The 23,552-nt window shown below is 42.8% G+C and overlaps 2 protein-coding genes across 2 annotated transcripts in view; one reads left to right on the top strand and one right to left on the bottom strand.

Annotated features, from left to right (window-relative positions):
- The window catches only part of AVEN (apoptosis and caspase activation inhibitor), a 138,447-nt gene that overhangs the window by 51,931 nt on the left and 62,964 nt on the right, over positions 1–23,552 (bottom strand). The gene's annotated exons all lie outside the window — the stretch shown is intronic.
- The window catches only part of CHRM5 (cholinergic receptor muscarinic 5), an 87,122-nt gene continuing 77,802 nt past the window's right edge, over positions 14,233–23,552 (top strand). Inside the window, exon 1 of the mRNA XM_087951738.1 lies at positions 14,233–14,862. The gene's annotated coding sequence lies outside the window, so the exon portion shown is untranslated. The remainder of the gene's footprint in view (positions 14,863–23,552) is intronic.

Below are 23,552 nucleotides of genomic sequence, written 5' to 3'. Positions count from 1 at the left end.
CATAATGTTCTTGGCAGGAACATTAGTCTGGTAAGCCTTGGAGATACATGTTCTAATCCATCTACCAATGGTAGGTGAGGAAGCCTTACTCCTCAAGGATGAAACTTGGAAAGAGACGAACATGGCTTCGGATTTCCTAAAGGTTGCAGTATGTTTGATGTAAATACGGAGAGCTCGCCTTACATCCAACATATGCCACTTGTGCTCCAAGGCATGGAGTGGCTTGGGGCAGAAATCTGGCAACACAATGATGAAACCAAGAATTCACTTTAGGGACGAATGCAGGGTCTAGTTTTAGAACCACCCTGTTCTCATGGAAAATACACAGGTCCTGTCTAACTGAGAGTGCTGCTAGTTCCGAGACTCTCCTAGCTGAAGCAATGGCCACTAGAAAAACCACCTTGATGATCATAAATTGAAGAGACACGGATCTAAGAGGTTCAAACGGGCTTCCTGTAAGGGTCTGCAACACTTTAGGGAGGTCCCATGTGGGATACCTATGAACCACCGGGGGGCAGATATTAGAAGCCCCCTTCAAAAACCTGCAAACTGAAGGATGGTGGGATAAGATCAAATAATTGGTCCCAAGACAACACTGATGAGAGCCGCCACCTGACGGCTAAGTGTGTTAGGTGCTAGCCCCTGATCTAGCCCATCTTGAAGAAACATTAACACATCTGCAACAGATGCCAAAGAAGGGTTTCAAGCTGACCTAGAACACCAAGTACAGAAGACCTTCCAGGTAGCATCATATATGCAAGTAGTGGAAGGTTTACAGGGAGCCTTGATAGTCTCTATCATCCTGTCCGGGAGGTTAGAGTCTCTCAGAGATTGCCACTCAAGCACCAATCGGCTAAGCAAAACCACTGAGGGTCCGGGTGGAGTAAAGCTCCTTGATGCGGGAGATCTTGTTGGCCAGAATCCTCCATGGCTGGGCTACAGACAAATTCACCAGGTTGGCAAACCAAGGTCTCCTGGGCCAATGGGGTGCCAGAAGTAGTAGCTCCGCCTTTTCCTCCAACATCTTCTGAATGACTGCCAGAATGATCAGAAGAGGGGGAAAGGCGTAGAGGAGACCTGGAGGCCATTCGCTCCAAAGAGCGTTGGTCCCTTCTGTTCCCTGGGTCAGAAACCTGGTGAAGAATCTGCTTACCTGAGCATTTTGAGGAGAGGTGAAGAGATCTACTGCTGGAGTTCTGAACCTGCAGGACAGATCCAGGAACAAGGAAGGATGGAAACTCCACTCCAACTGGTCAACTCTGGACCGACTCAATCAGTCGGCCTGTTGTTGACTCCCAGAATGTGGTCTGCCCTGATGGAAAGAATATGAGTTTCTGCCGTCTGCCCCAGATATTCTGCTTCTCTCATCAATGCCCTGGACCTGCCCCTCCTCGCCTGTTGACATGTGCCTTTGCGGCCACATTATCAGTCATGACCAGTATGTGACAACCTGCCACCCTGTTCCAGAAATGCAAGCCTGCAGCAATGGGGGTGTAACCTGGCCTAGGGGATAAGAGGGCCCAGATCTGCTTAAATCCTGGGGTAAAACTTCTTCCTCCACCCTCTCTAGAGACCAAGCTAAAAGATGGCTAGTCGTAACCCCTAGGCAAACCTGTACTTCCCCTGACTGAGAAGTCTGTTGGATCTGGTTTCTCATCTGTTCCAGTGTCTTAGCAAACTGTTTTTCCAAAGCAGGATGCCTTCTCTTCTCAGCCCTGAGCTCGGATTTGGAAGTTGTTTTGGGGGCCAGGGCCTTGGCCCTGATCTTTGTTGCAGACTCTCTTTTTGCTGAATAACCTCTTTGTCTTCTTCTCTTCCACGTTGGGGCTTGAGAACCTTGAGCTTCTTCCAGGCCAGTGAGGTCTGACTGGGCCATTCCGCTCTCCATTTTGCTAACAGGACAGATACAAGAGGTGTTGGGAGCTTCCCCTGTGAGAGCTTCACCTGGCCTACCTGTTGCATGGGCCAGGTGAGCAGTGAAAGCTGTAAAGCCCTGGTAATAGCTGCTCCACAAAACAAAATGGTCGCCTGGCTCCCAAAATGGCCACCTACCACATGCGCTGGCCCTGGGACGGCCTGGTCACCTCCTCGCTCCCTGGGCTCTTACTAGGTCCTGAGCTATCAAACAGCCAAATGGAGAAACAGCTGCAAAGTGGAGCTCTGAAAATCAGCTCTGGAGTGGCCCAAAATCGGCTGTGAAGCCACCGCTCGTTGTGACCAAGAACTGCGTGGGAGGCTCAGCCAAACGCTCTCTGTGGCTGCAGCTTCTCTGATAGGCAGCGTTGCGGCCTTGACATTGCAGGAGAGCAGATCCCCGCTCTCCTCATAGCACAGCTCAACCAGATCCCCGGGAGCTGTGCAGAAGCTGTTTTTGTGCTTCTGAAGATTTATTTGCTGTAAAATGCTCTAAATGCTTTAAACTCTTCTATACTTCTTCCAGAGACAATAGCTCCTAGACACGAAGCTGAGTCAAAAGCTGAGGAGCCAGCTAGGGCTTGCTTTTTATATAGTGGCAGACTCAGCTCTATGACATCAGAGGGAGGAGTCATACCCACCCTGGACTCTCATCACAGCGTGGATGAGAATGTTTCACCTGTCATGCAAGAAGCTTCTTTAATTCTAAATTCCCCACCCTTCAGTCAGAACTGAAGAAGCTTCTTGAATGAGAAGTGAAATATTTTCAAGTCCAGTTGCCTCTTGAAAAGTACCTTTGTACAACCATGATCTGGGTGATTGAAAATCTCCATTGAGATTAAGCAGGTAAAATCTATTTATAGCAGTGCTCTTAAAGACAGGGAAGCACCAAGGCATGTAGTAATCATGTAGGACTTTAAGTGCAATCACCAGTATCCTGAATCTCACCTAGAACCAAACTAACAACGTACAGCACCTGCAACCGGTGTCCTAGTTAGCATGCAAGCCACTGCACACTGTCACAGGTATAGTTTTCATATACCTATTGCAATTGCTCCTTTGAAATGGTCTTCAAAGGAAGTTCCATGAAGAGTACACTAGACCACTTGTAAGGTGTGCAGTTAACAATAACAATATATATAATGGATAAAATCATAGCAAGAGTGGTGCTGTGGCCCTAGAGGTGGAGCTCTCGCCTCACAATCAGGAGGCTGTGAGTTTGATCCTAGGTAGAGGCAGATAGTTTTCTCTCTGGGCACACTGAGAATATATCTGCTGAATAAAACTTCGCATTTGTGACATCTGGCCAGTAAACACTCAGCTCCATTTAGCTGCCCAGACTCCACCCAACAAGGGGTTAAAAGAGGATGATAAAATCACAGCAATCACTTGTGAGATGAAGGCCAGAACGATTGTAGTCAGCACTCTCCACTCCATTTTAACGTATTTTCCTATTAAGAATTGTATACTAAATTAATATAAATGCTAGGAATATTTAATTACCTCACAAAATAATTAAATTAAAATCATTTGCCTTACTTTTGTCTATAATATAAACAGGATGATTAGACAAAAGAACCACATGTGATTCCATCACTGTATTCTCAGATAAGCTAAGGCAATTTCTCCATTTTAAATATAAGTTTAATTATAATAGACTGGGGATATGCTTTGAACAATATACTATGACCTTAGCAAAGCATTCAAGAGTCCTTCAAGATATCCTCAGTAACAAAATGATTAAATATAGGCTAGAAGATCCACCTGTTATTAGATTCATAATTGTATGAATGATTGCAGCCAGAGAATACTCATAAATGAGAGAATACCCATAAAGCTCAGAGACTATTTGCCGAATGGAATGCCAAAGGGCTCTGTTCTGGGCCTTTGGTTGTTCAATACTTTTATTGATGATATGGATAAAAAGATAGAGGGCATCATGATCAAAGTTGCAGATGACAGAAAAGTGTAAGGAGGAGTTGGCATTTTCACAGAAAAATATTTTAACACAGAGAAATGTAAAGTTTTGCATTTGAAAAAACAAAAAGCACAGGCATAGATTAGGGAATTTAGCTCATTAACAATACCTGCAAAAATGATCTGGATGTTCTAGGACCAGGTCTACTTCAATATCACCCAACAGGATGATGCAACGGATAAAAAAAGCAAATATATGTTTACGGATGCATTAATCAGAGTAAATAATGCAGCTTTGGGAACTAACTTTTCCACTTTATTCACTTGAAATATTGTTCCGAGTCCTGAACACGATAGTACGAAAAAGATTTCAACAATCTAGAGCAGTGGCACCAGGGACCGGTTCCGTGGAAAGAAATTTTTCCGTGGACCAGAGGGAGCGTGGTTTTGTGTGCTGCCTGCATCCCACAGATGGGGCTTCACTTGTTTGCACGGTCCAATTTCTGGCATGCTGTGGACCAGTGTTAGGGGTTAGGGACCCTGATCTACAGAGAGTTTAGATGAGGACTCTCAAAATGATGAAAGAACTAGAAAAGTCTTCCTCATGTTGTATGAGGAATGGTTAAGGAACTGGGAACAAGGTATGCATAAAGAAGAAATGGCTAAGATAAGGTATCTTTCAAATATCCAAAGGTTATTTATATTTACCCTCTTTTGATACAGAGAGCATCAATGGGTTGAAACTGCAGGGAAATAAGATTCTGGGTGTATATTAAGAGCAATTTCCAGATGGTAAGGGTTGTTAATCAGTGAAAAGTCTGCCTCATGAAGTGGTACATTCTCTTCAGTGGAGATCTTTAGAGACAGACAGAACAGCCATCTGTCGAAAATGCTTTAACAGAACCTGGATCAAGCAAGAAAGTCTAACTTATTTAGAGAAAACTTACCTTTCCTCCTAGGAAACAGAATAATAGTAGCAGCATCATGAATATATAGTCATATACGCCTACAAAATCCCCCAAATTTCTGATTGCTTATGAAATTTTATCCAGTTCCCTTAGACAAAAAATAATAAAACATACAGAAGACTAAAGCAAAAGTTAAAATGAAAGCTTTAGGAAAAATTAAATTTAGTTAGACAGTAATCATATATTCAGTTCACCAAATGGAATGATTTAAACTGAAGTACTAAATGCTTTACATTAATATATACTGCCCTGAATGCTCACAAAGCAAGAGAATGTGTGTGTGTGTGTGTGTGTGTGTGTGTGTGTGTGTGTGTATGTGTGTATGTATGTATAGGTACAGGTATGTATGTATATATAAATTGGCAAAAAAGAAAAGGGGTGTTGGTCCTACCTGAACGCTTCTTCTCAGAGAGCTGAAGGGAGAATCCAGGATGGGTAGTCTCTAGTCTCCTAGCTCTGCAAACCGAGTTGAGAAACTGAGAACACACCCCCTGGTAACGGTCCCCAGTTCTGAATGACGTTGAAGCGAATTCAGCTGCTCCTTGTCTTCAAACAGATAGTTCATTGATACTGGGGGGGAAAGGGACATTTCCTCCCTATTCCGACCAGACAGAATACAGGATGGGACTGGATTCTCCCTTTGGCTCCCCAAGAAGAAGCGTTCAGGTAGGACCAACGCCCCTTCTCCACTGAGCCGAAGGGAGAATCCAGGATGGGACATGCCAAAGCTGGCTGATGGCTGTCCTATGGGTGGGAGCTGGATTGGTAGGAGGCCCCCACCTCTACATGCACACCCTACTGGACTCATCTTCCAAAGGACGCCTCCGCTGAGGCAAAGGAGTCAATTTTGTGATGTCTTATGAATGGGGTTACCGATGACCAGGTCGCAGCTCTACAAATGTCCAGAATCGATGCCTGCATTGGCTGCGGTGGTTGATGCATTTCTGGTTGAGTGCACTATGATCCTCCTGGGCACAGGAAGGCTCTGTAATTCATAGGCCTTTGCAATGCAGGCTCTGAGCCAGTGACCTACTGTGGAAGGTGTCACCCTGCGACCTAAAGTTGACGGCTGAAAGGAAACAAACAAGGCTTCCGTCCTCCTAAAAGAAGAAGTTCAAGGTGTGCCATTTTTTCTCTAGTGCATGGGTAGGCTCAGGACAGAAATTAGGCAAAATCAACTCCTGTGAACAATGGAATAAAGAGTTCACCTTGGGCAGGAAAGTAGGGTCCAACTGCAGAACCACCCTGTCTGCATGGAATACGCACAGACTCTGCTGGTTAAGGCCGCCAACTCTGAAATACGCCTGGCCGAGGTAATGGCCACCAAGAATGACACCCTGCATGTGAGAAGACGAAGGCAGACTTCATGTAAGGGTTCAAATGGGGGAGAAGTTAGTGCCTGCAGGACCTTAGGCAAATCCCAGGTGGGGTAGCGGTAGACCACCGGTGGCTTCAGATTCGTGGCTCCCCTAAGGAAGGCTTCCACCCTAGGGTGTTGGGCCAGAGTAGTAGAGCCCTTGACCGAAATCTCCGAGGCCAAGGCAGCCACCTGTCTCTTCAAGGTATTGGGGGCGAGACCTTTATCCAACCCGTCCTTCAGGAACTCTAATACCTTTGCAACAGAAACCCCAATGGGTTCCAATTGGTGACAAGCACACCAACTGCAGAGATTCTTCCACGTTGCGTTATATATCCTGGTCGTGGAAGTTCTTCTGGCCGCCTGGATGGTCTGAATGACCTTTGTGGAAAACTTCTCCTGTTTCAGGATCCCCCGCACAAGCGCCAGACGGTCAACCAAAACCAGGCTGGATCTGGGTGCTCGATCGGGCCCTGGCTGAGGGAGATCTTGTGCAGGGGAATTCTCCAGGGTCTGGCGACTGACAGGCCCACCAGGTCGGCGAACCAAGGACGCCTGGGCCAGTAAGGGGATACCAACAGGACTTCCACCCTTTCTATCAGTACTTTCCTGATTGCCCCCGGAATCAGGGGAAGGGGGGAAGGCATACAATAGTCCCTGGGGCCACTGCACCGGAGAGCATTGACCCCTTCTGCTCCTCGGGCAGGGAATTGAGCAAAGAACCTCGGAAGGTGCGTGTTCTCTGGTGATGCAAAGAGATCCAGAATCGGACGGCCGAAGCATTCTGTCATCTCCTGGAATAGACTGGGATGCAGTCGCCATTCTGACTGGTCGACTGTGGCCCTGCACAACCAGTCTGCCTGCACGTTGGATACTCCCGAGATATGTTCTGCTCGTAGGGACAACAGGTTTTTCTCCGCCCACCTGCACAATTGAGTTGCTTCCTGCATTAGAGATCTGGAGCGTGTGCCCCCCTGCTGGTTTATGTGGGCCTTGGTAGCCACATTGTCCATGAGGAGAAGCACATTGCTCCCCACCACCTCTTGCCTTAGATTCTTAAGCGCTAAGCAGGCAGCCCTGAGCTCTAGACAATTTATGTTGTGGGCAAGCTCCTCTCATGACCACCTCCCCTGGGTGACCTGGGCTCCCAAGTGGGCCCCCCAACCATAGAGACTGGCGTCGGTGGTGATGGTAATCCTCTGGGGTTCCCTGTACAAGCATCCCTGATCCATGGGACTGCCACCAATGGAGGGAACAAAGAACTGGCAAGGGGACGTGAACCCTCCTTGGAGAGTCGCCCCTGCTCGCCCTCTGGTAAGGGAGCAGGAACCACTGAAGGGTTCGGGTATGGAAGCGGGCCCATGGGACAATCCCGATGGACGATATCATTTTGCCGAGAAGTTGAGATAGCAAGATGATAGGTGCCTCTCTGGAAGACAGGATCAGCGATGTGACTTCCCTGATACTGTCTCGATGCTCCTGTGAGAGAAAAACCTGTCTGGCCAAGGTGTCTATAATGGCCCCCAAATGTAACATCCGTGTCGATGGTACTAGGTGGCATTTGTCCAGGTTTATCGAGAACCCATGCTCTCGAAGAATCCTGATTGTCGACACCAGATCCTCCTCCGCCTGGCGTCTGGAAGAGGATGCTATCAGGATGTCGTCCAAATAGCATTGGATCCTTATGGGTAAGGCTCTGAGGTGTGCCGCTACCGCTGCCAAGAGCTTGGTAAAAGTCCAAGGGGCTGATGACAGGCCGAATGGGAGAGCCCTGTATTGAAAATGGCGGCCGCCATAGCAAAACCTCAGGAACTGACGGTGGTTGGAGTATATGGGCACATGGAGGTAGGCCTCCGTCAAGTCTACCAAGGCCAAAAAAATCTCCCTCCTGCAGTCGCTCTAGAATGGAATGGAGGGAGTGCATCTTGAACCTTCGGTAGATTAGATGTCTGTTGAGCCCTTTCAGGTTGAGGATTGCTAGCCACCACCCCCTCCCCCCGAGGCCTTTGGAATCACAAACAACATTGAATAGAAACCCTGTCTCTCCTGGTCCACCGGAACCGGCTGGATGGCCCGAATGTACAGCAGATGTTGGATTGCTGATTCCATGAGATCCCTCTTTGAGGGGTCCCTGGAGATGGGGCAGCACACAAAGGCTCTTGGGGGGGAGGAGAGAAACTCTAGAGAGAGACCCGACCGTAAGATTGACAGGATCCAAACGTCCATTGTGCTCTGTTCCCACCTCTGCCAGAACAATCCCAGACGGACCCCTATGGGGGATGAGGCTCGGGCGTCACTTGTTGCACCTGAAGGGTCTGTTGGAACCCCTAAAAGACCTTCTTCCCTCTTGCTTCTGACGCCCTCTGGCGGCAAAGGCCTGTCTATCAGCCTGAGAGGAGGATCTCTGGAAAAAGGGCCTACTTTAACGGGGAAAGCCTGCCCCAGATTCCCCCTGTTTAAAGGAGGGCTTCCTGTAGTAGGGATGAGACCTGTAATCAAAGCGCCTCCCCTGGGAAGACAGGATCTTTTGCTTGTCCCTGGTTTCCGTCAAAAAGGGATCCAGGGCTTCCCCAAAAAGCCTCTCTCCCTTAAAGGGAGCCAATGCCAGCTTCCATTTGGTTCTGACGTCCACCTGCCAATTTCTTAGCCAGAGAAGCCTGCATGCTGTTATGGAAGAGGCCATGGCTCTGGAAGAAAATTTGGCTGACGTGAAGGTGGCATTAGCAGTCAATTGAGCCGCTGCTATAATCTTATTCAGGTCCTGATGCACCCTGAGACCCTCAGGTGGGATTCTGTCCTGTAGCTGCCTCAGCCACCGCAAAGAGGCCCGAGTAAAAAAAGATGCGGTCGTCGGTGCTCTGATGGCCCAGGAGTCGGCTTGATGAGCTCTCTGGAGCACCATCTCCTCCTTCCGGTCCTGTCTTTAGAACATCCTCCGCATCAGGTGGGATGACAGATGAGGAAGCTAGGGCTACCACTGGGCCATCTACCTTTGGCACTTCCATAATGTCCAAAAGGTCTTTGTCCACATTAAATAAAGTAGACTCAGACCCACTGGGGCGAGTGTACATCCCAGGGGACTCCCACTGCTTTTTGATCAGGTTCAGAAACATCTGGGGCACAGGTAAAGCGTCCACCACAGATGCTTTCTCAGTGAACAGGAAATCCTCCTGATCCTCTCCCTCAGTGGGAAGGTCCTGAGTGACCGTGTCTTTTTTGAGATGAGCTGTGCTCTTGGCCTTAACCAGCAGAGTCTTGAAAAGAGCCGGCTGGAAAAGGCCCTTAAAGGAGGGGGGGCCTGCTACCTCCGACTCCTCATCCGAAAAATCCCTTTCTGGAAGGAGGTCCCTCTCAGAGCCATAAATTTGGCTGCTTTCTGAAGGGGAGGCCGAGCGCTCTCTGAAGTGGACTGGCTGTTCAGCAGAAGCCTGCCCCTGCCCCTGCAGGACTCCTCTGCTAGGTTCCAAATAAGACAGCTGGCGCAGCTGGTTGACCTCTGCCTGCAATTCCTGTCTTATTGTCTGGGAGATCCAGGCTCTCATGAAGGATGGCATTTCTTGCATCTGGGTCTCCTCCGGTCGTAAGCCAGCTGCTGTAGGTGTAAAGGTGGCTGCAGGCACAGGTCTGGCTCCACTGGAGACTTGATCTGCAAGTGCCGCCATCAAGATCCCCTGAGGTGGCTCAGAAAAATTGTGAGAGGTCTCAGCCCTGATTTAGAGGTTACCCTACAAATCGTGGGTACTTGAGCCCCCAAGAGACCAGGCAGTCATATACTGCCTATCTGCCAGTTGGTCTGGCTGCCTGTCATCTTGAGGAGGCAAAGTTTGTGGGGTGGCTCTGTATTCAGCCATCCTGGAATCTCTCACTGCCCTGTCAAACTGTTTGTCTATGGCTTTTTGTCTATGCCTGGCCTGTCTATCCTCAGCCCTAGAGGATCTCTTAGGGGCTAGAGCCCTGGCTCTAATCCTAGCTGCTGCCTCCAGACCAGCAGACCTGGGCTTAGGAGATACCTTTACAGCCTTCTCTCTACCCTGCTGAGGAACTGACAATTCTTGATCAGCTCCCTTGGCGGCCATCTTTGAGCCCGCCAAAAATAACTGTCACTTGACAGGGAGAGAAAGGGAGAAAGAAGTAAAAATAAAACAAAACAAAATAAAATGAAATGAAATGAAAAATATTCAGCCTAAGCTGTCAGCTACAGCCACAGTAGCTGTCCACCACTTCAGGAGGCTAGTGTGACCCAAAGTGGTAAGCTCAGCCCCGCTCCACAATTCAAAAACCAAGTCAAGGAAAAAAAGTTGAAAAAATGGCTGCCTCTTTGAATTGCAGCAAGCCCTGACAGGTCAGAGGCTTGTGAGCCTGGCACTGGCTGCACCGCAATTATCAGGCAAGACTCAAGCGTTTCGCAGCTGCCATGGTGCTCTGGGGACTGGATGGGGGGGAGGTCAAGATTTAATCTCAATGGTCAGAACCCCCAAGGGACAATCCTGGAGACGAACTGCAAGATTGTCCCCAAACGAAATAAATGGCCGCTGCCGCTGAAAAGGGACAGAAGCGCTTAGCGGCAGCTGCAGCACATCCCAGGCAAGGGAAAGTGGATTGGGTGGAGGCGAGTTAAATAAGACGCCAACTCCCACCCCAGTCCGGGCCACGCGGGCTCTCAGGGTCACCTCCACTCAAGTTTTGGCAGAAAACAACACAAAAACCAGTCCACCAGTGAGGGAAGTCAAAAAATTAAAATGACAAGTAAAAAAACTGCGAACCGGAAAAAAGGCGCAAAAAAATGAAAGTGCTAAACTGGCAAGCCGGCTAGCTGTCAAACCTGATCTAAGCCTCTCTGAGAAAAAAAAGCTTTATCTAGGGGGTGAATATTCTTCTACAATCCTAACTATTCAGAGCCCTTAAAGGGTGGTCTGAACACGCTGAGACCAAGTGAAGGACTGGGGACCGTTACCAGGGGGTGTGTCTCAGTTTTTCAACTCAGTCTGCAGAGCTAGCAGACTAGAGACTACCTATCCTGGATTCTCCCTTCGGCTCAGTGGAGAATAAGCTGTTATTTGAATAGCAGTTCTCTTTTAAATATATATTATACCTTTACCTTTTCTTTTTTTTTTAAATATATATTATACCTTTACCTTTTCTGCTTCCATTTAGACCATGCAATACACATACACACACACAAACATATACACACACACACATGTCTGTTACAAATTCAGTAACATATAAAATGTTATTCAATTATGTTTCCAAGACTATTAATGTTTGGATGCATAAATGGACATTTTTATGTGGGTTCAAGGATTTGTCTAAGCAAGTAGGGCTACACAGGTTTCTTGGGTTTTGCAGCCCCTTTTTAAACTACCGTTTGCAAAGTTTGAAAGAAACAGTTTGGATATCAGCCAAATTTTAATGGAAAGCACTTTCACTTTTTCAACTTCACTCCTAGAAAGTGAGATTCTTTTGTGGGGGCAGTTTGCGCCTCTTCTTTTGCATGGTAAAGCAGCTTGTGTTTCACCCGTTCTGATATGTGCGTAACAATTGCATTCCTGGTATATAAGCACATCGTTATGTTACTAATTAATAGGCCTTCTGTTTATCTGCCTAGGTTAAGAAATAAAGCTTATGAAATGAATTGGCAATTTACCATCACTTACTCATTCAGAAACCTGACAATCTTGGATTGTCTCGTGATCCCCAGACAAATAAAACTTAGCTTTTGCTTTTCTTCCATCTATTTCTGGCACATGGAACTTTTCCTTTTCAGAACTCATCTGATCCTTGGCTTCTGTTCTCAAACGCTTTGGTGAGTTTTTTCCCAATCTCACCAGAATCCTATAAATCCTTATGCTGAGTGCACTGCAGGTTAAACAATTATTATTGGATAGCAACCAAAAAGACCAGCAGTCAACACCTACTGGAATCATCCATTCAATGCAATGTGGGTCCTCTAGCTGCCAGTTTTGGTATCAGTCAGATCCTCTAGTATTCAGCTTCTTCTCCTCAGAATCCTTTCTGATCTTTTGGCATTATTTCGGGTGCTTTTAAGACTTTCTCCTTTTCTTAAAAAAATGAAAGCCCTACCTACCTCATCTTCTCCTATGAGAATTATGTCTAATGAGAAGCTAAACTAACATCTATTTCCAGCAGATTATCAGAAAAGCAAAGTAAAATTAGAACAAAGTTGATTTGGATTTCTTTCCCTCTTCCAAGTCCCTCTTCCAAACTCTCTCTCTGGAATTTGAATGGATGCAGATGTAAAATGAAGGTAAAATATTAAGGTGGGAGATATATTTGACCAGTCAACACCAACGCCATGGTAATAGAGCATTTCTCTTTGTTTCTTCTTTGAAAAGTAGTCAACTTTTCTCCCACAAATCAATCTGTTAAGATTTTCTGTAAGATTCAATCATTATAAAAGTTTGCCACATACTTGCTAGCACTTTGATCAAATTAAATTTGCTAAACATATACCCCTGGGAGAAAAACTGGCAGGCTTTTCTCAGTTTAGACTATGTATCAAGGTATATGCTCTAGAAAGCTAAGATTATGGCGTATACATAAAATGACCCATTATAATTAAATGAAGGAAGGAGAAAAGTGCTTACATTACTTGTTCTTATCAATAATTTTGCTCAATTATATTTTGCAAATGCAGTAGATATAATTTTGATAACTTAAATTATTTATCAGAAATGGTATTGTTTCAGGTTGGACCCAAACATTGTTTCTAATACTTATACAGTACTAATTCTTTAATTCTGCTCATAACACTGTAAAGGACATTTCATTTGTCTTTATTCAAAACTTTATTAGTTTAGAACTGCTATATTTCCAGCTCTTAACTAACATTGATACATAATTTTTTTCAACATTTTCATGGGTTTCTGCATGCCCATACAAATGTATGGCTTTTACACTGAATCAGAAATTTTCTGCAAGCATTGTGACCTGAACATTCTTTAGCATTTTAAACCCATTCCCATTTTTAAAAAAATCGTAGCTGTGATCCTGGCCTTTGTAAGGAAGATGAATGTTATTCTGTAACTATTTGTCTTCATAATCTTGTACAGGCCACAGAGGCAAAAGCATACTTTAGGACCAAGCTATCTAATTTTGAGCATGTGTAAAGTGAAAAGAAGTATCGATGGCATAATTAGAACAAACTTCATTAATTAAGTGGAAGAATCCAAAAGAATGATACATATTTAAACGGTGCTCACAAGCCTATTGCAATTTGTTTTCTTATTTCTGTTAACAATTAGCTACCTGTGATTTTGATGTTCTACAAATGGAAGACTATTTCTAACTTAGCCTTTTGCTGGAACAAAAAGGATGCGGCTGAGGCTTTCCAAAATCTCTGGAATAAACTTTCATGGGTTCAAGAAATTGCACCCCAAAATAACTTCCCTTCTGTTAGAGAAGTATCCTGTTGTTAGAAGTCCTCTGTGAAGACATTCAGACGGAGCATTAGTTAAGTTATGTTAATTTTTCTGATTCCTAGTATATGAAAGAAAATCAAACCTAGGAAGCACTCAAAAGCCACCTTTTAAATGGAAAATGCAAGAGACTAGAAATTGTATTGCAATCCTAAACACACACTATTTTTTAAAAAAAGAAAAACTGGAACATTCTTCTACATAGACATTGTTAAAAGCTTTTTTTTTTTTAAAGGAAACAAGATTTGGATTTGAAATATATAGTGTGAAATAAGTCAATAAACTCAGTAATTAAAGAAACGTTAAATATAATAGCAATTTTTATTACTATTTAGAGATATTAAGTACAAAAAGAGAGTTTAACTTAGGGGGGAAATGCCTCCTTATAAAAATATATGTCCAATTTCCTAGTAAATGGGTTTCTGAGTCGAGAAGCTATTCAACATGTAATAGATATACAGAAGCCTTTACAATCATTTAAATTCTCTATCTACTGATACTGTTGACCATCAGAAGAAATAATTAGTAGATTATATCTGGAAAATATCCTATCAGTACAGTGCCTGGCTTGAAATAGCTCATATAAAGCAACTCATTGATGCTGTGCATACTCACTGTCTTGAGATATGACACAACACACACTACACCCTTGGGGAGTTTCTCCTCTGTTCGTAAGCAGCATTTCACATATGTGTTTGACAGAAGCACAGAAGAGCATACTGTTCAACATTCCTACCAAATGCAGGCTATGCAGGTGAAAAGTTAAAGCAGAACCTGAAGACCATTTTTGTTGACCCTATCTTTTGAGATAACTTCTTCAATATAGTGGATTTTTTTAAAACAGAAACAAGTTTTCACTATTGGAATTCAAATGCAAAAGCAGATGGGATTTACTGGGTGTTCTAGCTTTCAATTAATATTTGATAAATGCTGAACACTTGAGTTAACTAGAATTGATGCCTTTGCCTCTATTGTTTGAAAGATGCAAAGTGCAGTTCTTGTTCTGTTGGCATCTTAAGAGAAGAGTAATCTAAGTATCATTTACAGAGTCAACCCAAAGGATATGGAATAACTGGGAGTAAACTGGAAGCAAGCAGCCACAAGATGAAGCAGCACCAGCAAATGAGGCAGCCACACAGACAGTAGAGAAAAAGAAATTGGAAAGCTAGTGTGCAGAATGCATTTCTAATAGAAAAAGCTTCCTACCTGGGGAGTCAGTCTCAGTATTTGGAGAGACTGCATCCACAAATTATCGATCATCTGCTAGGTAAGTTTGTCTTTTGAATAAAATATTTTAGCTTTTCTCATAATAATAATACTGCTTTGGTTTGTCATACCAGTGATTTCAAACCTGTAAGGTAATTTGTTTGGTTTTTGCTCTATTTGTTAGGCTATTCAAATAACTGATTTTATATGCTGTTTTAAAAATCCATTACATTCTTTTAATTGGGTCTGCCTAGAACTGTTTCAAGATTCCAGTTCTCTACTAGTGTTTATTTAAAGCTGGGAAATGAAGAAATAATACCCACATATGTAAAACTAAAGCATTGTTATGATTTACCAAGTGATACTTATTGTACTTCAATAATTAATGCAAACTATTAAACCAGAAACTAGAGTAACAGTATTACATTTTAAAGAGGTATTTTATTAAAACAAGAGCCATGCTTAAAATATACCCAGAAAAGCAATCCAAAGCGTCAGTTATGGTTAGCTGTGATACTATAGTAACTGATGTGAAAGCATAGTTAAACAATGCCAGCTTAACACACAGTTTAAATGTAAGTTGAAGATAACAGTTCAGCAGCTTTAACTGTTACAAATGAAGCTTAAGAATGTACATTTATATCTAAATTAGTCAATTAGATAAACAGACTAAAGCACATAAGAGAGCCAGAGATCTCTGATAAAATGTTTAAAATGGGGTGTGCAAGATGTATATATCACTTCACAGATCAAATTTAGAACATGCATTGCAAGGTCTACATTTTTAAAAAAAAAATTCTATTACTCTTAAGACTGACAGCCTACTGAGGTTCTTGTTAAAAGCATTTGGACCGGCAAAACACTTAAGTGTTTATCTTTCCAAGTAACAGTTAAGAAAGCATCTTATTCAAATTATGTCACATGAAAAAAATATTTTCACTTTAAAAAACATTATGTATTTTGCTGATTTTAATTATATGATTTTATTCTCTCCTATACTCTCTATGATTATTTGTAATATTGTGATTTACCCTCTCTTTCCTCGTGCTTCTCAGCTGCTTCGCCTTCTTCCTTATCAAGTACAAACACACATATGCTCAAAGCATTATGAAGTACTTAATAATGATGGTTGGGGGGGACAAAAAATAGCCCACCGCCTGACCAGATGCTCAGGATCCTACCAGACTGTCAGGCTACAGTCACATTTAAAGGTTTATAGATGTTTATAATCCAATTAACACTTACACTATATGTATGTAATCCTCCCACTGATGTCTTTTTCCATAATAAAAAGAAAAGTCTGATTTTCTGCTTGCCCAGCTGTTCACTGCAACATGTGCAAGGAAGTTTATTGGTATGTTTTTTTCTTTTTTCTTTTTTGGGGATGTCTGAACTCCAGAAGGGTTAGAAGTGTTTATGTTTGTCTCTACTTTCATGAGAGGGTTTTCTTCAAATTACGAATAGTGTTCTTTGTTGCTTAGAACTCCCACAAAGCAGGAAAAATGTAACTTGTGTGAACATGAGTCTATAATTTACCAGTCTTGAACTTAAAACCTAACATCCAAAGGGGCAAAGCTTTTTGTAGCTTAGTTATAAGTATTAAGCTGTAGAAAATTTTAGGAGACTGGATCACTGCAACTAAATAAGAGGTCAGAAATTAAAATCTCTAAGCCAATCTTTCTTGCCAGAAGGGAAAAGGACAATATGTTTTAATAGATGATCACTGTTAGAACAATTTATCCAAGAATCAGGTTATTTTTCCAAATTGTTAAAACCCACATAATCTGTGCATAAATATCCTGTGAAAAGTACTAAAACAGCCGTATTTATTTCAGAAATCTCATATAATTTATTCTTCCATTGTATCAATTGTACCATTTAAACAAAAGCAACAATGAAACAAAACAACTTTAATAATGTAGCCATGTATTTTAATGGCTATCTCTTAAATTTAAAATATAATATTAAACTATTGAGTTATCAGTTAAGGAACTCAAAATGAAATCCTGTTTTTCCCTCAAGGGTTTCTTCACACAAAAACACAGCATTAATCTGATAGACTCACCACCTTTCCAAGTTTCTCATAAAGTGGAATGAACAGATTACAAGGCCACATCACCTCACCCAAAGGCATGATCAACAATTTAAATACATCTAACTATATTCACTTAACCACAAACACAATTTTAATAAGAAATATTGACTTCAAATGGTCCTTACACAATTTCCATGTACAACGATGACTTTTGCCTAAATCAAAGTACTATAACTAACCCTTAAAGCAGTATTTAATCAAGACATAGAATATATGAAGTAATTCAACTGAAACAACCAATAGTTCACTTATCATTAGCAGAGCATTAGATGTCCATAAATTGAAATTTGTTATTTTAGCACAAAAATCAGGAATTGCCCTTATTTTTTAGTATAATAATGGAACAGTCTGTAGTTACACATTACCCCCAATTATACCCCAAAAAAGATTTTTCTGGATTCGTGGTACGCCATTTTTTTAAAAAAAATTGTTGACACACATTTTAAAATTTTGCAACTTTACAATAATGTTCACTAATGTATTGTTCCATGATATTAATGGCCATCTTAAGCTGTAGTTAAATGATGTGCAACTATACATATATTCAAAATTATTGTTCAGTCTTCACACATCTAGAAACAGTTAACATACTTTTAAACTAAAAGAAATTGGCAAAGGTATGTGATGCAGAAGAATCCAAATAATGGTAGTACTGAAAAGGAGAAAGTGTATTCAGAATGCAGAAACCAAAGCGTATTTAATGATGATGTAGAAATTTCAGAAAAAGTAAAGTAGAATTTAGCAATAAATCACATATGAAAATTAACCTAGCTATTTAAAATTTCAGCTTTTCTTACTTTCATCTTGATGGAAAATGTCTGTTTTTGCAATTCACACCTCTAGGGAGGAAAAAGATTAATATAATTTTGGACTTTTCTTCAAAATTGAATGAAAAAAAGACAGCTGTAAAGCCTATCACTATTACCACCATTGTCAGGATGGATGAACATTATGTATAAACATAGTTTCATAGTACAGAACATGTCCACTATTGATAAAAGAAATTATAGTACAGGCTAAATTTTAATATAAAACTACTAGCATTTTTATTAATACTCCTGAACAGTTTTCCACTGTGGAACATATACCAGTGGGATTGTAATACAAAAAACCTAAACCGAACAATTGGAATACTCATTCACTGCTTGAGCTCACACAATGTTAAATCCCAGTGATAGTATTTTTTAACTATGCTTCAAGATAATATTAAGCTAAAGATAAAGAAACCATACTTTCATGTTCCAATTGGATTACTAGTTTTGATCATTGTAAACAATCTGCACCTAAAATTATACAAAAAGAGAAAATATCATGCAGTAAATGTTTTACTAAGTATGCTATATTTTTCGTATAAACTCCTTTAGTAGGCCCAGATATTCCAATTTTGCCTTTTCAAATTCAGCAAAGCAAAATAACAGGAATAGAGAAATAGAAATACACAATTTCTCATTATAAGAGGAAGCTATATTTTCAAAAAAGAGAAATAAAATTTCTTTACCCCAGAAAAAAGGCTTTCCTTTATTGTATCAGTATTTCAATACATAAAACATATAACTCTTTCCTACATACAAAGCACAGAGTAGGATAAGGTGAAAGTAAGTGGATATTTTAAGTAAGCATCCTTATTTTATGAATAAAAAACATTAATAATATAACACATCTTCTATTACAATTTTGTATCAGATTTTGAGTGACAAAACAGTATCTTACAAGATTATATGTAAACATAAGACTGAATTCTTAATTTTACATAATTTCTGTTTTGAATTTGGAATAGTTTCTTCTTTTTATTAAACAGGAAGCATAACTATTTAATGTGCAACTGTGCATCATACAGCTACTCTTTGGAAAGCACAGTCAAATGTATATCATGCTTTTTAATTTTCACCCAAAATATCCAAGTGAAGAACCATAAATTAATATATTTTCCCCTCACAGTATCACAACCATATGGGTAAAAATTTAAGAGTTTTCATTCTAAATTATTCTTAATCTTTACTTTATATAAATTTTAAGTTATTCTCTCTCTCCCCCCCCCTTCTGTGTGTGTGTGTGTGTGTGTGTGTGTGTGTGCCTTTGAAATACTTAGTCCCTGCAGTTTTCTTTACATTTTTATAAGTGGTTTGCCACTGCTTCCTTCCTTGGGCTAACACTAACTGACTGGACCAAGATCACCTAGTTGACTTCTTGCCTGAGGTGGGACTACACCTCAACAGTCTCCCAGTTCATGGCCTCATCTCCTAAGCCAGTGGTGGCTAACCGTTTTGGGCTCCTGTACCAAAAATTGTGCACGAGCTTGCATACTCGCGCTTGCATGCCAGCACCCAGAAGGCAATGTGTGGCCCCCCACGCTCCATACGCATGTGTGCGCAATTCTCCCCCCCCCCCTTACCTGCACTGTGCCTCATAGCTGATTTTCGGCTGGTTTGAGGCCTTTTTTGGCCTCCCAGAGGCTTGAGGAAGCCTTGAGAAAGGCTTCTGGCAGGCTTTGCAGGCTGAAAACTAGCTCCATTTCATCACTTCGGTATTTTTGGAAAAACGGGAAGTGACAAAACAGGGCTAGTGTTTGGCTTGCAAAGCCTGCAGAAGCCGTCCTCATGCCTCTGGGAGGCCAAAAAAGGCCTCAAACCGGCCGAAAATCAGCTGTGAGGCGTGCACATGTGCAGTGGAGGTAAGTTTGCCTGCAGCTCATGTGCCAGCACAAATGGCTCTGCATGCCACCTGTGGCACACGTGCCATAGGTTCGCCATCACGGTCCTAAGCACTACATAAACCTGCTCCCCATCAATTGGAGTATCATGGAAAAAAAAATCTACAAAATACATTGAAAACTACCACTGCATCGATTCAATTCAAAAGAACTGATCTTTTTCATAATGAAAGTAGACTAAAATGGAGTCATTTTCTAACCTTTTTACCTACTTCTGTTGATGAGTTTATCAACCTTCCCTCACTTTTCAAATTTAGTGTGCTCTTAAAAGATCAGTTTCAAGTGAAAGTTGTCATAAAAAGTTCACACAGAACTTATGTTCCCATTAAAATCAGGAAATGCATCTGATTATTAATACTAAACAGCATTACAAATCATATTTGTATCAAAATATTTCAAGAAAAAAATTATTACCATGACTGTAATGACAATCTGTCAACAACTGTAAGAGATCACTTTGTTAAATAAAAGAGAATATACTTTAATAAGAAAAAAATTGTGGATTGGGTTGAGAGAGAGTAACTGGTTGAAAATCACCCAGCCAGCTTTCATTAAGAAAGGGCGTTGGTACTTACCTGATACGCCCATTCTCTGTGAGCTGTTCAGAGCATCCAGTGATGGGAAGGTGTTTCAGTCTCTTCTAGGAAGGCTGGGCTTAAACTTGAGGATGCTCCTCCTCCTCCACGAGACTCCTCCTTAGCGTGCCCAGTTTTGCGAAGCCGAGGTATTGATACCCTATATGCTTAAGCCTATATAATAACCCTGGCTGGAACAGACCCCCTACCAGACGGAATAAAAGGGTGGGACTGGATGCTCTTCACAGCTCACAGAGAATGGGCGTATCAGGTAAGTACCAACGCCCTTTTTCCCATGAGCTGTTCAGAGCATCCAGTGATGGGACATACCAAAGCTTGGCACTGTCCTAAGGGAGGGACTCCATCTGGGTTGCAGACCTAACTGCATCTGAAATAGCTTGCTGCAGAACTTGCCTACCAAATGAACCCTCAGCAGAAGCAAATACGTCAATTTTATAATTGCTAATAAATGGAGATGGAGAAGCCCAGGTTGCAGCTCGGCAAATCTCCTCTACTGTAGCTTGGGTCACCCATGCTGCTGTGGTGGCTGCACTCCTGGTGGAGTGAGCGGTAATGCCTTGGGGCACTGGAATCGAGTGAGAGTCATACGACTTAGCGATGGTGGCCTTTAGCCATCTATCTATGGTAGAGGGTGAAACCTTGCACCCCAGGGTGTTAGGCTGAAAGGACACGAAGAGGGCTTCTGTCTTTCTGGAGGGCGCCGTGCGCTCTATGTAGATGCCCTTCTTACGTCCAAGCAGTGCCATTGGTGTTCGAGCCTGTGTGATGGACGTGAGAAAATTTTTTGGGAGCACCAGCTCTTGAGCTCTATGGAATGCCAAATTAACTTTTGGAATGAAGGAGGGATCTGGTCTGAGAACCACTCTATCTGAATGGAAAATGCAGAGGTTTTTGCGCACCGATAATGCAGCTAGTTCGGAGATTCTTCAGGCAGATGTAATTGCTATCAGGAAAACTACTTTGTAGGTTAGAAATCGAAGCGTCATGATCCTTAGTGGCTCAAAGGGACCTATAGTAAGGGCCAATAGTACCTTATTTAAGTCCCAAGTTGGATATCGGTGTACTACAGGGGGCCTCAAGTTCAGAAAACTGCGAATGCAAGGGTGATGAGATATGGAGGTAAGATCATCCCAAGATATGACTGAAGCCAAGGCTGCCACCTGTCTCTGCAGAGTATTGGGTGATAACCCTTTGTTTAGGCCCTCCTGTAAAAATTCTAATAACTGCGCTACTGATGGGGAAGTGGGATCTGAACCCTCTGACACCAACGGCAGAAGCTAGACCAGGTGGCCTCATAGATTTGGTTCGTCGAAGGACATTGAGCCAACTGAATAGTGTGAATAACTTGAGTAGAAAGGTGTTCATCTCTCAGACGTCGCCGTTCAACTTCCATACGGCTAAATTTAGCCATTGGGGGTCCGGGTGTAGCACTGGGTCTTGAAACATGGTGGGATCCTTCGAGAGGTCCTTCAGGTCTGCGAACCATGCTCACCTTGGCCAATAAGGAGCCACTAATAGTAGGTCCGCTTTTTCTTCCAGCAACTTCTGAATCAATTTGGGGATCATGGGGAGGGGAGGAAAGGCGTATAGCAGTCTGGTGGGCCAGTGATATCTGAGGGCATTCACGTCCTCCGCTCCCTGCGATGGGTAACGAGAAATGAATCAGGGAAGCTGTGCATTGAGTGGGGAGGTAAACAGGGCAACTACTGGTTGGCCCAACCTCCAAGTAGCCTCCAGAAAGATCTTGGGGTCCAGACGCCACTCTGATTGGTCTAACGTGGCTCTGCTGAGCCAATCCGCTTGTACATTCGCTACTCCAGATATGTGCTCTGCCTTTAGAGAGAGAAGATGGATTTTGGCGCACAGGAATAGTCTTTCTGCTTCCCTTATTAGTAGATTGGAATGAGTGCCCCCTTGTTTGTTGATATGGGCCTTTGTAGTTATGTTGTCTGTTAAGACGAGCACGTGTTTGCAATGGAGATGCGGGAGGAATTGTCGGAGTGCCAAATACACCGCCCTCAGTTCTAGCCAGTTGATATTGTGTGCCTTCTCTGAATCCGTCCAAAGGCCTTGCGCTGTATGTGATTGGAAGTGGGGCCCCCATCCCACTAGACATGATCGGAGCTGCCGTCTCTCTATAAATACTGGTGGGGGGGGCTGGTGTGCTGGGCTGGTTGGCTGCGCTGCTGCATCTTGATTGGTTGATGGAGTTGATGTTGGTATAATGAGCTTGTGATGGCCTTGTGAGTTTTGTTGTGGAGATATCCTGGATCTTGTGCTGTAATCTCTTGGGTCGTTTGTTTTGTAGTGATCTTTTTTCCATTAGCCTCCTGTGTTTTAACAGCTTGGGTAATGGATTGTGTGATGGGCTTGCGAGTTCTTTTATTGTGGTATCCTGGGTCCTGCGTTGTGATCGCCTGGGTCGTTTGTATTTTGATTTCTTTTCCATTAGCCTCCTGTATTGTAACGGCTTGGGTAATGGGTTGTGTGATGACCTTGTGAGTTTTATTGCTGTGGTATCCTTGGTCTTGTGCTGTGATTTCCTGGGTCATTTCTCTATTTTGAGAGGGAAGCCATTGAAATAGAGAAACACCCTCATAACATGAATAAACAGGATGATACCTCCCGCCTACCAGACATCTAGAAACTAGCCCTCACCAAGAAATGAGTCCCAGCCACAAAAACCAACACCAGACCCAAAACAACATGGGACACCACCGCCAATCCCCCTCATCAGACCCAGGCCCAAACCCATCCTATAAATGAAAGACAACCACCATCCAGAAATCAGACCATGGCTGCTTCATCAGCTGTCGCACCCCCGACCCCAAAACCAAACAAGCTGACACATGCCAAGAACACAGACCCAGACCTCAAACTTGAAGCCAGACCAAAACCCAGAATGCTACATCACAGCCACCACTCAGGATATCACATCAGAAAACTCAAGAAATTACACCACAAGAACTCAAGAAGTTGCAACACAGCAAATGACTTTAACCAATGGGATCTGCAGCATGCCCTCATGCCTGACCAGGTGGGGTGGGTTAATGTAATTGGAACAAGACAGTTTCTCAGGTAACCTGGTCATGCCATGAAGGGTTTTAAAACTGATAACCAACACCTTGAACTGGACCCAGAAGCAAACTGGAACCCAGTGCAGTTCACACAGCAGAACTCTACTTTGCACAACTCTAGGGGCACTCAGAACTGTTCGCACCACTCTATTCTGCAATCGTTGCTGCTTCTGGATATTGTTCAAAGGTAGTCCCATGTAAAGCACATTACATTACATTACATCCAGGAAATCACCAGGGTATAAGTTACTGAAAGGAGGGCTTCTCAGTCCA

This window comes from Notechis scutatus, chromosome 1, assembly GCF_049901735.1.
Source record: "Notechis scutatus isolate UNSWTSFEM ecotype Mainland chromosome 1, rNotScu1.2, whole genome shotgun sequence".
In the NCBI taxonomy this organism is placed as follows: Eukaryota; Metazoa; Chordata; class Lepidosauria; order Squamata; family Elapidae; genus Notechis; species Notechis scutatus.
Note: the sequence above shows the minus strand (reverse complement) of the source record. Positions and strands in the feature narration are given on the sequence as shown.